This window comes from Lepisosteus oculatus, chromosome 12 (assembly GCF_040954835.1).
Source record: "Lepisosteus oculatus isolate fLepOcu1 chromosome 12, fLepOcu1.hap2, whole genome shotgun sequence".
Lineage (NCBI taxonomy): Eukaryota > Metazoa > Chordata > Actinopteri > Semionotiformes > Lepisosteidae > Lepisosteus > Lepisosteus oculatus.
The window spans coordinates 4,339,318-4,354,316 of record NC_090707.1 but is presented as its reverse complement, the minus strand read 5'-3'; the positions used below and the strand labels follow the sequence as shown (position 1 = coordinate 4,354,316).

Below are 14,999 nucleotides of genomic sequence, written 5' to 3'. Positions count from 1 at the left end.
TCCCAGACGACAGTTAAGTATAAACTATTATTGATTTGGAATATAAAACATAAGAAATTGCAGTCAACAGTTTTTTTAACAGCTTAGAAATATCCAGAGGTCCATAGTGGGAATTAATACTGGCCTGGTGGTTAATGTTCTTTGGTCTCGGTTTCGATTCCAGACCGGAGTGACTCATTTGTGCAGAGTTTGCATTTTCTGCGTTCAGGTGGTTTTTCTCAGGGTGTTTTAATTTCCTCCCACCTTCCAAAAGGAAGAAAGGATAGTACACCTTTCTGATAATGGATACAAATATTAAAAAAGTGTTTGTTTTTTGCCTGATGTACCTGCGTTACTGTTCTTGATAGTATTTTTTTTTAATTGTAAGTTACCGTAATCATACTTGTTTGTTCGTAGCAATGCGTTGCACTTAAGCACAACCTGCTGCAGCAATATGGAATCTGGACCTATTAAATACTGTCTCGCAGGATCCCACTGTTGTAATATTACTTTCTGTGTGGCAGCAGTGGCTATTGGAGTCATGTTTGCATGTGATTTCCATGCTTTTCATTTGAATGAAAGATGAACGTGGTGAGCAATATCAGTTCTTATGCAAACATGCTTGCCTTACCTGAGCATTCTCAATGGTGCCATTTGATTGATGTTGGAACCTGTCTGTGAACACATCCTAAAACACAAATGCTTTCAGCACATTGAATGTATACCGTAAGCTTTCTTCGTGCTTGAAAAATAACCTTGATTTACTTTTATAGTATATTGAACGAAGGTCAGATACTGTAACTGGTGTCAGTGTAATTGCCTCCATCCAGCCTGTCTTATTTAACATTAGAGTTAATGAGACAGAATAATTACTTAAGAAGAGTCATTGTATCTTGTTGGCAGACATGAGGTTCCAACATGCTGCTGATGTCGATAGAAAGGATGCTTAAAGTAATGCACTCTGCAGCTCATTTAATTTAGGCTGCGACGTCACTGGACTAAGATAGGTTTTGATTGCATTCCATCAGGTAATTGTTTGGAGTCATGACGTGTGATGTAAGCGTACTTAGAACAATTTAAATAATTGCACTGTAGGAGTTTCAAAGCAATTTAGATTTTGTTTTTGTTTGTAGTCCTGTAAGGCAGGACTAAGAGCACATTTGTCACCTTCAGGTTTTCATATCTTATTCAGAAATTATTAGGAGGGTTTAGTGAAGTGCTGATATTTTGTTTCTGATTCCACTTGCTATAATTGTATTGTTAAAAATATAAAATATTTATATAAATCTCATTTAAGAGCATGCTGTTTAAGCATTGGAGTGTTAGATATTACTGTAGATTAACAAATTAGTTTGCACAAAATATCTGAGTGTTTTAAATTCCTTTCTAGAGTTGTGGAATGTTAAGAAGTCATTTCCAGATCTAATCTAAGACTTGTGCACATTATAGCATCAGTTAAAATGAATCAGAGAAACTCATAAACCTGCATCAAAACACCTGTTCGTCCTTGCACTGTTTTCATTAGCTGCAAGTGAGGACACAGTGAAGTGAAATCCAATCATACTGGACAGTCTTTTATTTGGAGTACAGACAGACAAGGTTATCGGTGATCCTTTTTTCCATTCCATCAAACCTCACTCACATTTCCTTCATCGTTTCTCCCAGATTTCTAAGGATAAAGAGACCAGGCTCTGATATACATTGACACTGCTGAGCTCCCCCCTCTTAAGCAATTGGCATAACATTAAAAGGCACCAGGTCTTCTTCTTTAAATCTGTTTCAGGACTGAAACTATATTCCTACTGTATTTACAAAATGCCCAGTGTGTTCTTTCTGGCATTCCATAGCACTTATTTGTCTCAGTGGGCCACAGGCTCATGACTGTTTTAAGGGATTATCTCTCTTCAAAATGATAATGCGACTTATGCGTAGCTATGTAGAGTATTTCTAGTTTCTTGTGTGTGCTTTGTATAAGAAACATTGTTGGTACCTGTTTTGCACATTTTAAAAACGTCCAGGTGGAAACATTGCATTGCTTTCTCTTGCGTAAAGGTTACAAACAAGAGGAAGCCATTCAGCCTATGTAATCAATTTTGCAGTTACTTGTTAATTAAAAAAGTTTTTACTTTATTACATTACATTCAGAGTCACCCTTTCTGCACTACTGTGCAAATGTTTTACCCATCTTAAACATACTATATAGTATAGTAAGTATCAACAGTTAAATCAAAGCCTCCACTAGTGTTTTGCAGAATGATAACCATGACTGTTATACAGCTCCATTTGGTTGAGAAGAAGCCCAACTTGTAATGTAGGGCTCTTTAATTCAAACTGAGTAGAATTTTCAAATTATAGAATACTGCTCCTCAAGATAAACTGTTCTTGAGCAGTCAGTGTGTTCACCCAGTCTTGTAGCTCATTTACCACATTTCCCATTCAGATGTAATTAACATATTGTCACGTATTTGATTCTCATTGTTCAAATCATTTGTTTCTCTATCCGCATCCAGAAAGCTACAATGAGACTATTTTTACTACAAAAACAGAGGATGAACTGTTAGCTGTTAACAAAACAGCTGCAAATTCATTAGGCGGACATCATAACATTGTTTTTGTATAAAATAGGCATGACACTGTGGGACACAGCAGAACAACACACACTGTCTTTTGCACTGCGGTGCAGTTAATAGTCATGAGGCCCTGCTGCTGACATGAACATGAAATATGTTTAATTTATTTTATTTATTTTGTGTTGTTTCTTCAGTACGGTTAAGTTTTTGTCTGGTTTTCTTGTATAAAAGCTGTTCATTGTGTCTGGTGAAATTAGGGTGGCAGCTGGACCCTGCAGGAGTTTGAAAGTCAAAGATGTTCTGTTTTGTATCAACGCATTTTCTCAAACAATCAGCCACTGGAAAGCTCAGGGTGGTGGCTGACATGCAGAGCACTGAAGTCTGCTTTTGTGCACCACTGCTGATTTTTCGAAGGAAAAAGTAAAGAAACAAGAGGAAGTCAGAATTTGATGAGAGTCAGAAATAATCAGATCACATCAATAAACAACACAGTGGAATGAGGGTTTCATCACCTAGATCTGTAGAACAAGTCATTGTCACTGTCAAGAGAGATTTTATTAAAAATAATCAGACAAATAATGAAAACCAAGAACAAAATCACATTTTCATCATGTCATTGCGTATACGCTGATCTGCTGCTGTTCGCTTCACAGACCTACATTTTGTTCCCCAATGGGAAACTGAGTGTTAATGTCGGAGCAGGAGGCAGAAGGTCACTTCAATAAAATGCTAATAACAGCACTTAACTTCCATGGTCTGTCAGACAGTGAAAGCCTGTTGGGAGAGGTTTCAAAATAGCGATGGCTGTGAATGGCACTGGAGATTTTATGCCTTGGGTTTTAGGCCAAAAAAAATGTACAGTTAGTTTAAGCAGATTTCACATCTGCGCTGTGGTCTGTCATAATGTCTTACAGAACTCCCTTTAAATGACACCTTACTTTACAGTACACTACGTGCTATAACCCCTCATCTAAATCCAAACTAGTTAGCCATTTCTTAAATTTTGTAGAGCTTCCCTTTAATGTATATAAACAAGACAATGTTAAATGTTAGTGCTCTATATCCCCTAGTAGGGACACACTGTACAGTATATGAATGTGTATTTGATTGGCTTATGTAGTATAGGAAATGTTTAATTAAATGACTGTGTTTAAAAGTCTTTTCTAACCTCTTCTTAAGACATTGAGAACTACAGTGTATTCTATAAAAAGAAACCCCTATGTTTAGTAATTCTTAAATGCATGTTTCCACTTCAAAGATCTTCTAAGCTTAATCTGAGTAGTGTTGCTTCCATTTGCAAATGCTGAAATCATTTTGGAGCATTAGAAAAGTTATACACGAAAAGAGGCCATTTGGCCTGTCTTGTCTGTTTGGTTGCTGGTAACTAATTGATCTGAGGGTCTCATCCATTTGTGTTTTGGAAGAAGTCAGGCTGCAGCTGGCTTCAACAATATAGTTAGGTACCTTGTTCCAACCCCCTTTGTGAAACCTTTGTGAATACGTGCCTCCAGTTCTCAGTTTTAATTGCACTTACATGTAGTTTCTGTTTGTGTCCTTTGGTTCGTGTTTCACTATTGAATCTGAAGAAGTCCTCTGGGTTGACTTTGTCATTGTCTTTGAAGATGTTGAATTCCTGAATCAAGTCCCCTTGTCGTCTTCTCTCTGCAAGACCGAAGAGACTCAGTTCTTTTGTAGGACATCCCCTCCAGCTGGTCTCTGGGATGATTTCTGTAATGTTGTAAATAGTGTGGGGAAATATCTCTGTGGGCAACATTTCAGCATACTGAGCCCATGGAGGCAGTCACATTTAGAGGGCTTTCTGATCACAGTGCCATTTGGTTCTTTGGCACTGAGAACTAGCAGTGTAATAGCAGTGCTGGGTGTTAATAGGAACACTCAATCATCTCCCCAGGCCAGGTTTTAGAAGCAAAGGTTATTTTAATCTGAGGAGTACTGACGGCGATTAATATTATGGAGCAAGTGACGGCTTCCGAATCTTCTGGCACGTTTAAAGATGAACAAGCATTCGTGTGTAGTTGCATTTTTGGATTTCCTACCCCTATGACCTCAATGCACAGAGGTTTTTCCATGCCTTGACATTGAACTAGTATGATGCTTATTACAACTGAAGCTGCCAAGGCAGGCACTGTAGCATTTACTTATCCATATCGAAAGATAACTGCTGTATGCTCTTTTATTATATTTCACTCAGGACACAGATCACGTTCTGTTTAAAGATTTGCATAAGCAGCTTTTTCTTAACCAGTAGAATTCTAGAAACAGAATTTATGTATCTAAAATGTCAGTATTCTTAATATGAAATCCGAATATGTACTGAAGGAGACTAGGCATATAAAGTGAAGAATTATACTGTTCAGTCACTAAAATTGCATTTTTAACTTCTGGTGAAAACGTTATTGTCACTCCTCTGACAGCAAATGTAAGTATAGTAAGTGGACAAGTGCAGTGGATATAAAGCTTTGAACATTTTTTTTTCCAAATCTTCAAACACTCGATGTACTCTTTTCAAGTACGCTCAACATTTATTTATTTCATGCTAACTCATTTATTTTCCAAACTTGCTTTAAAGCACATCTAATAATGGGTTCTAATAGTTGCGATCAGAAATAAAGATTCCTGTCACGTGCAGTAATTTGCTTTTTAGATTCCTTGTGCGGTAGCTGAGTCAGCACCTAGATTAGTACTTACTGCCCAAAGTCCAAGGGTTAGCAAGTCAGTATATTAATGCGCTCAAGGGCAGTGCTCACATATTCAAACGCACTTTAATCACACTCCAGCCATTAATCAGTTTTCCGTCTCTGCAGAAGAACTCATCTAACTGCCTCATTTCATTTTAGTTTGCAATGTGCTGGGCTGACTGATGTACAGTGGCAATTGCAGTAGTCCTCTATGGATTGCATTTAAACTAAAAAGGAAATCTTCATTTGGAAATTAAGTATAATTGCTTATTATGTTTGTAAACGTTCTTATGCTCCTTATCGGCAATATATGCACAGGCAGTGATACTCTAGCGGGGATCTTAAGCAAGAATAGTTAAGCCCCACCATAAACCTCACAGACAGCACATACCTGTAAAAGTTTTATATAGCGCATTAAATGAAAAATATCGGTACATAACTGTAACCATACTACAATGAATTAATAGATTAAAAATGTGTTTTTCCTTTCGATTGCACCAGTTTTGTTCCACCCCTGAGTCTTCTATACTCTGTGCCTATTCTACGGGTGTGCTGTGTGCTCAGCAATCGTGACACCGAGGTCAGCTCACGTGTGGGGTGGCCCTACTGCTGCAGCTCAATCGTGTGCTCTTCTTCTAAACACCCTTTTGGAAATGATTACAATCCTAAAACTGGGACCCATTGGGCGTGTCGGGGCCCTGAGCAATTATGTAGTCTGCTTGCGCCTTCTGCCAGCACCGAACACTTTGAGCAATGAATGCTTTATTTGAAAGGAGATATGAAATATTCATAACTGGTGTTTTCTCTGTGAACCCCACGCAGTGCCTTGCTCTGATCAGGCACAAAGACAACAGGTGGTGCGGATTTTGCTGGGGTGTCAGTGGTGTTCCTTCAGGTGGTCACATTAGTAGGGCCTGGGCATGTTAATAGCCTTTGCTGGTTTCCTAAGGTGATCAAGCATAGGCTCAGGGATACCCAGTGGAGAGGTCTGGAGACAGCTTTTTCAACATTGTGTTGTTTTAAAACAAATACCTTGAGGAAAAAAAAAGAATGAGAAGTATGTTCTCCTGTATCCCGTATTCACACGGCTGGCTTATTTTAAACGATTTTAAATGTCCTATGATCGTTACATCTGCTGTGACTGTATACGACCGCTCTTAAAGCTGTGGGCATGTATAGCCAATGTAGAAGGAAAGAATACTACTAAAAGTAGACTTAGAAAGCATATGCTTACAGAAATGGATATCGATTTCTGCATAGACTGAGGTCGTAACATTCGCCAAGGTTTTAAAGGATTTTTAAAGCCAGGGATTGTTCTATGATGGCACAGATGAAGGACCTTTAAATAGCTCTTGTAACTTTTTCTCCACTGCATTTTGAACTGCTGAAAGAGACTGTCGTGGGATAAAGATATGAGCATTTATGGAACTGTTTTTAATAGTGGATATATTATAACTGCACCGTACTTTACTTTGCTTTTGTCTGGTGTTTTTTTTTGTGTCGGTATCTCTAATATTCCGTCATTCACAGCTTCAGCTTAATGTGTATTCCGTTTGAGCCTTTTTGGTACTTTCATCTACCGAATAGTGAAAATTATGCTTTGAGGATTATCCTTTGCTGTGTAAATACATGAACTTGAAAAACCATCGATTATTTCTTTCACGTGGACATGATATTGAGGTTTTTTTAGAAGAATTAAGCTGAATACAGAAATTAGTTGGGAGTTTAAATGAGTGTGTATCTTACATCCCCACGTTGCCTTTCATTTCAAATGGTTACTTATAAAACTGTGGTGATTCACCTGAGTCTGTAGTGTTCCTCAAGGCAACCATATTTGAAGAAATTATTTTTCTTCAAAGATGTAATATTGAGCTTATACCACAGGCCAGTCTGTTTTAACTTCACTATACATTCACATAAAAGAACTGGCCTATCAGCCCAGACGTTTACCTAGACGTTTCTTTTTCCAGTTTCAGTAGACGAATCAATTGACGTTTCAATGGAAGATATCCCATTTTCTGCTTCGCAGTTATCGTTAAGAAAAAGGATTCTCTACCAGAAATTGGGCAGAAATTGGATTCCAAGGATTGGAGATCCAGTTGATCACATTTTCTAGGATGTTTGCTTAGATCAGGTCTGTGTTGGGCTGTAGCAAACCCAACCAGCTCTTCACTGCACATGACAAATCCTATTTAGCCTTCAGAGTAAAATTGAGATGGTGAACGAGCTGGTAAGAAGGAAGTAACAGCTTTTCCCTGACTCTTCCAGCTATAGACATGATGATTGCCACCAGCACTCCTGGCCCACAGGGATCAGTGAGCATTTGAGCCCAGCACTAAAGCGCTATACCCTTAGGGCACACAAAGGTAATGGGCACAATGTCTTGTGTATTTTAATGTCCAAAAAGAATCACTAATGGATAAGTAACAAGTGTGCCATAAGCACTATTCTCTTAGACCAGTTTCACCAGATGCCATCTACCGTTATAGAATTCCAGCTTCCTGTCCTATAAAAAACTTTGATCGCATTCTCAAACAAAACAAGTGGCTCATTTGAAGGCTATAATGTGCTTTGAAAATCTCAACAATTTCCCCCAAAAAGCCATTAAAGCACTGTCATGTTAGTTTTTGTTTTAGTTTTTAAAAGCTGTACACTACATTTTATTAAGGAAAGTGGGACTTTTTTTCTGACACCGCAGATGTTGCATAAAACATGACGCAAATGCTTGGGCTGATAGACTGGTAATTGTATTGATCAAACTCTCCAAGTAAACATTGAACCTTGATAATTGGACATGTGCTCTCAGTAAATATACAGTACTTGTGTACCAGATATGACATACACTACGATATATGTGACACAAGATTTGGTGAAGTCTAAAGAACGTTGTCCAAGGATGAAATAAGTGTATAATATTTATTAAATTTAACTGTATCAGAATGACACTTTGTTTAAAAAAGCTCAATGTGACAGAGAAAGTAATCTGGGCAATTTCTTTTTTATTCAAATCTCAGCATGGTGGAATCCATCCGGTTTCAGATGATGTGCATTCATGCTGGAGATTATTTTTTCACAACCTGCATTCAATAACAACCTTTAAATCCAGATTTGCAATTTCCAGTGAGGACAATGTCAAGCGGAGAATGGTAATGCATATGTAAAATTGTGCGAACGGTATTGTCCTACATTGGAAATGAGAATGCTTGAAACAGAGACGTGCATGAGAAGACATCCTGCATGGAAGCCCATGAAGGCGTGAATGAGGAGAATTGTGTGTTATTCTAAATTTAGTTTTTTTTCAATACAGTTTAAATTGATCTGCTTCCATGGGTAAATTAAGCTCTTTCCTTCACCTGCTGTACCTTAGTGCCGATCACCAGATTGATGGGTTTCCCGTCTGCCCCTTAGTAAGAACTTGCATTGTGTTGCACAAAAGCAACATCTTGCGAGCTTCCTGGTATAACACATACCAGTTTCAGGCGTCCAGTGATCAGACCCGGTGCGTGTCAAGTGTCAGGGCTGTTCCGCTCTGCTTCGGGTGAATGTCATGATGTCACAGTCGCCATATGGCACAGTGTGTGCTGGAGGCTGGGAGGGGGAGCTAGGATTGCCAGGGTCAGCCTTCACACAGATTCAGTGCACAGTGCAGGAAGAGTTCAATCAGTAGGCTCTCGTTGGAAAATTGTGATTTGCGCCCATGAGGGGTACTAGTAAAAACCCAAAAGCAACAACAAGTAGAAATGAAGAAATAAAAAACACCAAATGCAGTGTTTCAGTATTAAGGAGTGTGTGAATTGCTCAACCCCACTGTGAAATATCGAGCATTATTGGTTCGAGTGTGGAGGAGCATCAGCTTGTGGGCTGCTTAGGAACTAGTGAGGTTAATTCTACACCGGGAAGGAGACACAAAGAAGCAAAACAACATTTCAACAGCAGAGCCTTCTTCGGATGAACATTATTAAAAAAATTGAATGTTGGAGAAAACAAGGAGTTAATGGGGATGGAGATTTTTTGTGGATGCATATTTCCAGTGATATAACTCTATTGTTTATTACTTATGTGTTAATTATGGAAAATATTGGATGCTAATAAAAAAACAAATATAAAAAGGAGAAAACAACTCTGATTCAATTTAAAGAAGGGATTTTTTTCTCTACTTACATTTGGAATTTTAGAAATATTATCAGTTTATGAAATATAGATGACAACATATCCAGTTGGCATGTACACTTACTATTGGAACTACACTGTATGTTACTTGTCACCAAGCTGTCTGCATTATTGCAGCTGATTTGTATTCAAGGCACAAAGCTAAATTGTTTCCTAAATGACGCAGTAATTTCTTAAATATGTAATGGTGTCTCTTAAGAGTTTTATCAAAGAATAAGTACTTTCCAAGCAGTCCAATATGTTTGATATTGGGGTAAAAGGGCTACATGTTCTGTTTTTCATAATAAATATGACAGGGGAAATGCTGGTCCTTCAGATTCTAATGAGACGTTCCTTTAAATCTTAGAACTGTTCCCACTCCAAGCTAACGTCTTTTGACGAGGTATCATTTCAAATGCCAAATTTAGTCGTCTTTGCAAAATATACACTCGCAGGTTTCTGCTTAGAGAACATTCTGCAGTAACAGACAGCCAGTGCTTCACTGAGCAGCATGCATGGTGATTAATAATTTAAGACCTGGTAGGATCCTCATAAATGTTAATAGTGGTGTCCTCCAGTATAGCAGCACCGCAGTTTGAATGGTCCCGTATGTCAGACCCACCTGCTTTTCAAGCGTCTCTCACACTCTGCCCAAGATGGCTCTGAAGGTCATAGTCCGTGATATGGCTTTGATAAAATAATCTTTCTCGCTAGATGCAGAAGACTGTATAAATCAAATGGTGTGAAATCCTCTTTAAAACAGATTAAAAGAATTGGTTGTTTCCGCTGCTCTTGTCTGGCAAAATCCCAAATTACATGGCTTTTCTGCTGAATTGCTGCAAAGACAGAGACAATAGTGTGAATTGGGGATTGTCACCTGCAATGCTGCTGTCTGCTGAGGTCAGCTAGAAACAGACATCCCCACTGTGGCGGGAGCAGCACTATCCTGGAGGACCGTGGTAGCTGCTGGGATCCAAAATGTGTTACAAAAACAGTTTTCTGCACTAAAAATACCTTTGATCATTTGAACATGCCAGGTAAAGTGTACATTAAAACAGTCGTGTATGAAATGGCTCAGCTGATCATAAGAGAAAATACTTACCTCATAGTGTCAGATGCATTTTCATAATGTAATCTTTTGTTAGTAGGCCATGTGCCACTGGGTAAAAAGCAAGAAACATTAACAACTTAAAATCGTATAAATTCATGTTAATATACTGCAGTGGTTATCTGTAATATTCAGCAAAACATAAGCAGAATACAGAGCAGGTTATTTCTCTAAAGGTCTCGCCCTGCCTTGGACAAGACCACACATGGAGAACGTGTTTGGAATGTGGCAGCAATCTGGAGCCCTTGGCACATACCCTAGCAAACACAGGAGCAGCGTGCCCGGTCCACACGCAAGGCAGCCCAGGCTGGAATCGAACCCAGGTCTTCAGGGCTTGTGTTAACGAGCCGTCATGGTTCCATGCCTCTCCCTTTTGATTGTCATGCTTGTAAAACACGATAAAAACAGATGAGGCCCTGCAGGAGAAACAAAAGGCATTTCTGGCACCGTAAACCATGGCCCTGCTCAGCTAAGTTTAGCTGTAAAGCCAACAATACTCTGTCATTTTGAATGCCTTCAGGGATGTTTTTATTGAATGCCTCTTGATGGGGGAAAAAACGGGAAGGGTTTTTTTCTGTTTTATACAGGCTGTAAAGAAAAATTACTCAGATGAATCACAAAGAGGAGGATAATGTGTGTTTATATTTTGTTATTAATGAGCTTTTAATAAGTTATTTTCCAGTTTATGTTTGGCTCCAGATGGAAAGGTGGTGTCCTCTCTCCCACTCTGTGCTTCCAGCAGGCCTTCAGTCTTCCCAGTGTACGTGGAGATGTATTCCATTAGAGCCTTTGCTGGGTTGAAGATTAACCCAGTTCTTGTGAATTCCAATCATTTTTTAATGACAGAACAGTGGCTTACAATTGGTTGAAAGAAAAATGTGTGCACCCTCAATAATGGACCTTGCTCTGTAAGAATGGTGTAATTTTTTTCTGTTTCTAGCTGTTAATATGCAGAAAATTTGGTTTTGACCTATTCTGGAACATTTATGTGTTCCTTTATGTATTGTGAATGATCCACAATCTCAATGACACTAATGTAACAAATTCCAAAATATATTTAATAAGATAAAGTTCTGTTAATAATTAAAACATCTTTAGCTTTCAGTTAAACTACAGAATTGCACATAAGAAGCATTTTCTATTCATTTTCTTAATTTAAGGAGAGGCTTTGAGCTTCAGAGAGAAAAACTAGCTCCTAATTATGTCAGATGCGTAATTTGCATTGAATGTGATCTCATTGGGGGAAAAAAGTTACAATGGCTGGGTTGCTCAGCATGATAATGGAGAATTAAATGAAGTGAATTAAGAAACAACTGTCAGCGTGTGAAATGAAGTGGTTTTGCTTGTCTCCTGGCCTGCCGTGACGCGAGAGGTATCTCCCACAGAGGGAGAGGAATAAGGTGTACACACCTTTCCCTCCACATCGCTACAGTACCGTTTCATCCTGTCTCCATGCCAACGGAGGGGCGTTCTGGAGAGCATGCCCAGTGAGAGTGGCTCTCCTGTAACAATAGCTGAGGAGAGCTCTCCTCCCTCACATGCTAACGGGCTCTAGGTAGCAGACCGAAAAGGATGCCTTATCTGCAGAGTTGTTACCTGTAATACCTGAGTAATCATGATAGCCAAGGTCTTCAAGTGGACAGTTTGCCAAGTTTTAAAATAAAGGTGAGAGGGGTATCTTTTTGTGTTTTATAATTCACTCTTGTAAAACTAGTTAGCATTTAATTTCAGTCCTACCCAACAAAAATGTCACATAAGACAGTAATTGTATATGTACTGTATAGAGGTTACTGGGTTATGTAGTAGTTGTTGTTTGTAATCATTCTGCTACCTTTTGTTTAAATACTTCTTTTGATAGATTAAATCATTTTTATGAAAAATGTTAGTAGCTAAAAAAAATACTTTTGACTGGAAATATTTGACTGTATAAGGGCTATAATGGTTTCAGAATATCCGTAACGCATGTGATGTTGTAGATAGATACAAGATGCATCCTTGATACATATTCAAGACTGATGTGGTACTCCATAGTAAAAACATTGACAGTATATAGTACAACAATAATGATAAAAGCCTAACAGTATATTAAATGGTATAGCTTAATAAAGATCTGGGTAGCCCTGGATAGCTGAAATTAATTTTATAAAATTGGAAAAACTTCAAAGTTTATAATACAGACTTACTATGTTTTATGTGCGAGGGTTGTACTTCAAAACTGACTGAAAAAAGTGGACAATTGCCGCAGAAGATTAACATGTGTTTCCAGGAACTCTGTCAGACAGGTTAATACATGCAAACATAAGAACATAAGAATGTTTGCAAATAGGAGGAGGCTATCTGGCCCATTGTGCTCTTTTACTATTAAAGTGAATAAGGTCTCATCCAGCATTTTCATGAAAGAAACGATATTATCAGCTTTGGCAATGTAGCTGTGCAGCTTGTTCCACGACCCTTTGTGTAAAATATTGCCTTCGGTTTTCCAAAATACAAGTTCGAATTGTGTCGCAACCAAAACAAGAAAAGTTTCTCTCAATCCTGTCTGTATCGGAGTTATTGATATGAAAACTTGACTGATCATACAGTTTCTGACACATTAAAATGTGGTTTAACTTTGTCAAAGTTAAAGGCTGCTACTTGCCTTTCTCAAGTTTTTTTTTTGTCAGCAATGTGCTACATATTGTTAATTGATTAATTGATTTGTCACGCAATCTCATTGTCTAGCCATTGAGTTGATTGTACCATAAAGAACGCAATCATTGCGATCCCTGTTGGTTGACCTTGCCTCTGGCTTCTGCCTTCATTGAAAGTAAAGTGATGTTCTTGTCTAATGTAGGTTAGGACTACATACTGTAACAGCCAGTAGCTTTCAATATTTCATTGTGCAAGAGGCCACAGATTTTTGAAGAGCTTTATTTTAGCCTGTCTAAAATTGAAAAATGAATTGAGCTGACACATCTAGGTTAGTATTGGTCGGGGTACTGACTGCCTGTTCACCAGAGAACCATGCAAAGAGTATTTCTTAAAATCTGAAGTTTATACTGCTTACATGGCTTGCTCGGTAATCTGTGTCAGGCGATAAGTGTCCCTTTTACTACATTTATGCTACATTTGCTAAAAATTTAGCTTTTATTTAAATTGAAAGTATGCATTTATTTCAATTGTGAGTGTTGCCCAATCATTGACAGTACCGCAGTATTTTCTAGCCCTGTGTTCACCAGAACAATCCTAGTGAAAGGATATAATCACGTCATTAAAATCAGAAGCCAGCCTTCCAAGCTTGGTTTGAGCTTTGGATGTGAATTTGTTGTCTAGTTTACTTACAACAGAAACAGTTATGTTTCTTTTTAGTTTGAGATAATCCGGCCATGCTTACTGACACATGTTGACAAGACAAGTCCAGCCAAAACCGAGGAAAAAAATTACCTAATTAGTGCAATTGTAGAAATCTTTTGAACATCTGTCTTGCAAAACATAGAACGTAGAAATGAGGAGGCCATTCTACCTTAGTGGCTTCCATTCTTGATGGGCATGGCTCTGTAACTCGTTTTCATGCACACCGAGACCTGTGCATTCGGCTCTTGATTTAGCATTCTTGCAATTCATCTCTACTAGTGCATGCTAGTTTGGTTGACTCTAGGGTGTGTCCAGAGCACAGGTCTGTCTTGACTTCATGACTTCACGATATCTCTTAAATCTCCCAGCAATCCTTGTTGTTCCTATTTGCAAAGATCCAGATCCTTTAGTCCTTTAGTTTGTATATTAAATTTTTAAAAATTCATAGCATTTTATTTGACCTCTATAAGCTCTCCAGTGCTGCAGAATGTGATAGGTCTTCTAGCAATGCTGGTTTAGGGTATTCCTTATTCAGGACATGTTTTACATACAAAAAGATGTTGTTGAGAGGGGTATTTGCTGACGCGCTGTTTTTAACAACCTTTGTGAGCTCACATGCGTGTGTTTTCTAATGTGTTTGTTATCTTCCCATGTTTATTAAAGTGTCCACTCTGAACTGAAATGCAGGGGACAGTCAAATTGTTGTAACAGGACCACGACAGTGATTTATAACTATAGTCAGTTTAGATTTACTAGGTTTTGCCTGTAATACAGTGGTAATTAAATTGTACAGTAATCAGGGGTTCAGAACCTTGGACAGCTCTCCTAAAAATGAAGCAATTGTGACGCAATGCCACCTCCTCTCTCAAAACACATAATGAAATGCTCAATGCTACTGTGCAGTATGGTGGTGTCACACAGTTGAGGTAGGCCGGATCAATAAATAAAAACTCCCTAACAGTCTACCGTACTTAACGGCGCACCACATCTGAATAGTGTTTCGTTATGCTTTTATGTTTTGATTGTAATTTATAATTCATTTTAAGTACTCAACTTTCAGTGCATTCCAAATGAAGTGAGGTATCTCACTAAAACTACAATACCAGTATGCAATCCAGAGTTCAAGACATCATCCACATCAAACACTGAATTTACCACACC

At 38.3% G+C, this 14,999-nt stretch overlaps 1 protein-coding gene across 4 annotated transcripts in view; it reads left to right on the top strand.

Annotated features, from left to right (window-relative positions):
* Positions 1–14,999, top strand: part of arhgef49 (Rho guanine nucleotide exchange factor 49) — a 35,137-nt gene that overhangs the window by 2,788 nt on the left and 17,350 nt on the right. The window contains exon 1 of one of the 4 annotated variants that reach the window (XM_015358652.2): positions 12,062–12,170. The exons of the other annotated variants lie outside the window; for them this stretch is intronic. The gene's annotated coding sequence lies outside the window, so the exon portion shown is untranslated. Of the gene's footprint in view, positions 1–12,061; positions 12,171–14,999 lie in introns of those variants that run through there. 4 annotated transcript variants of the gene reach the window in all.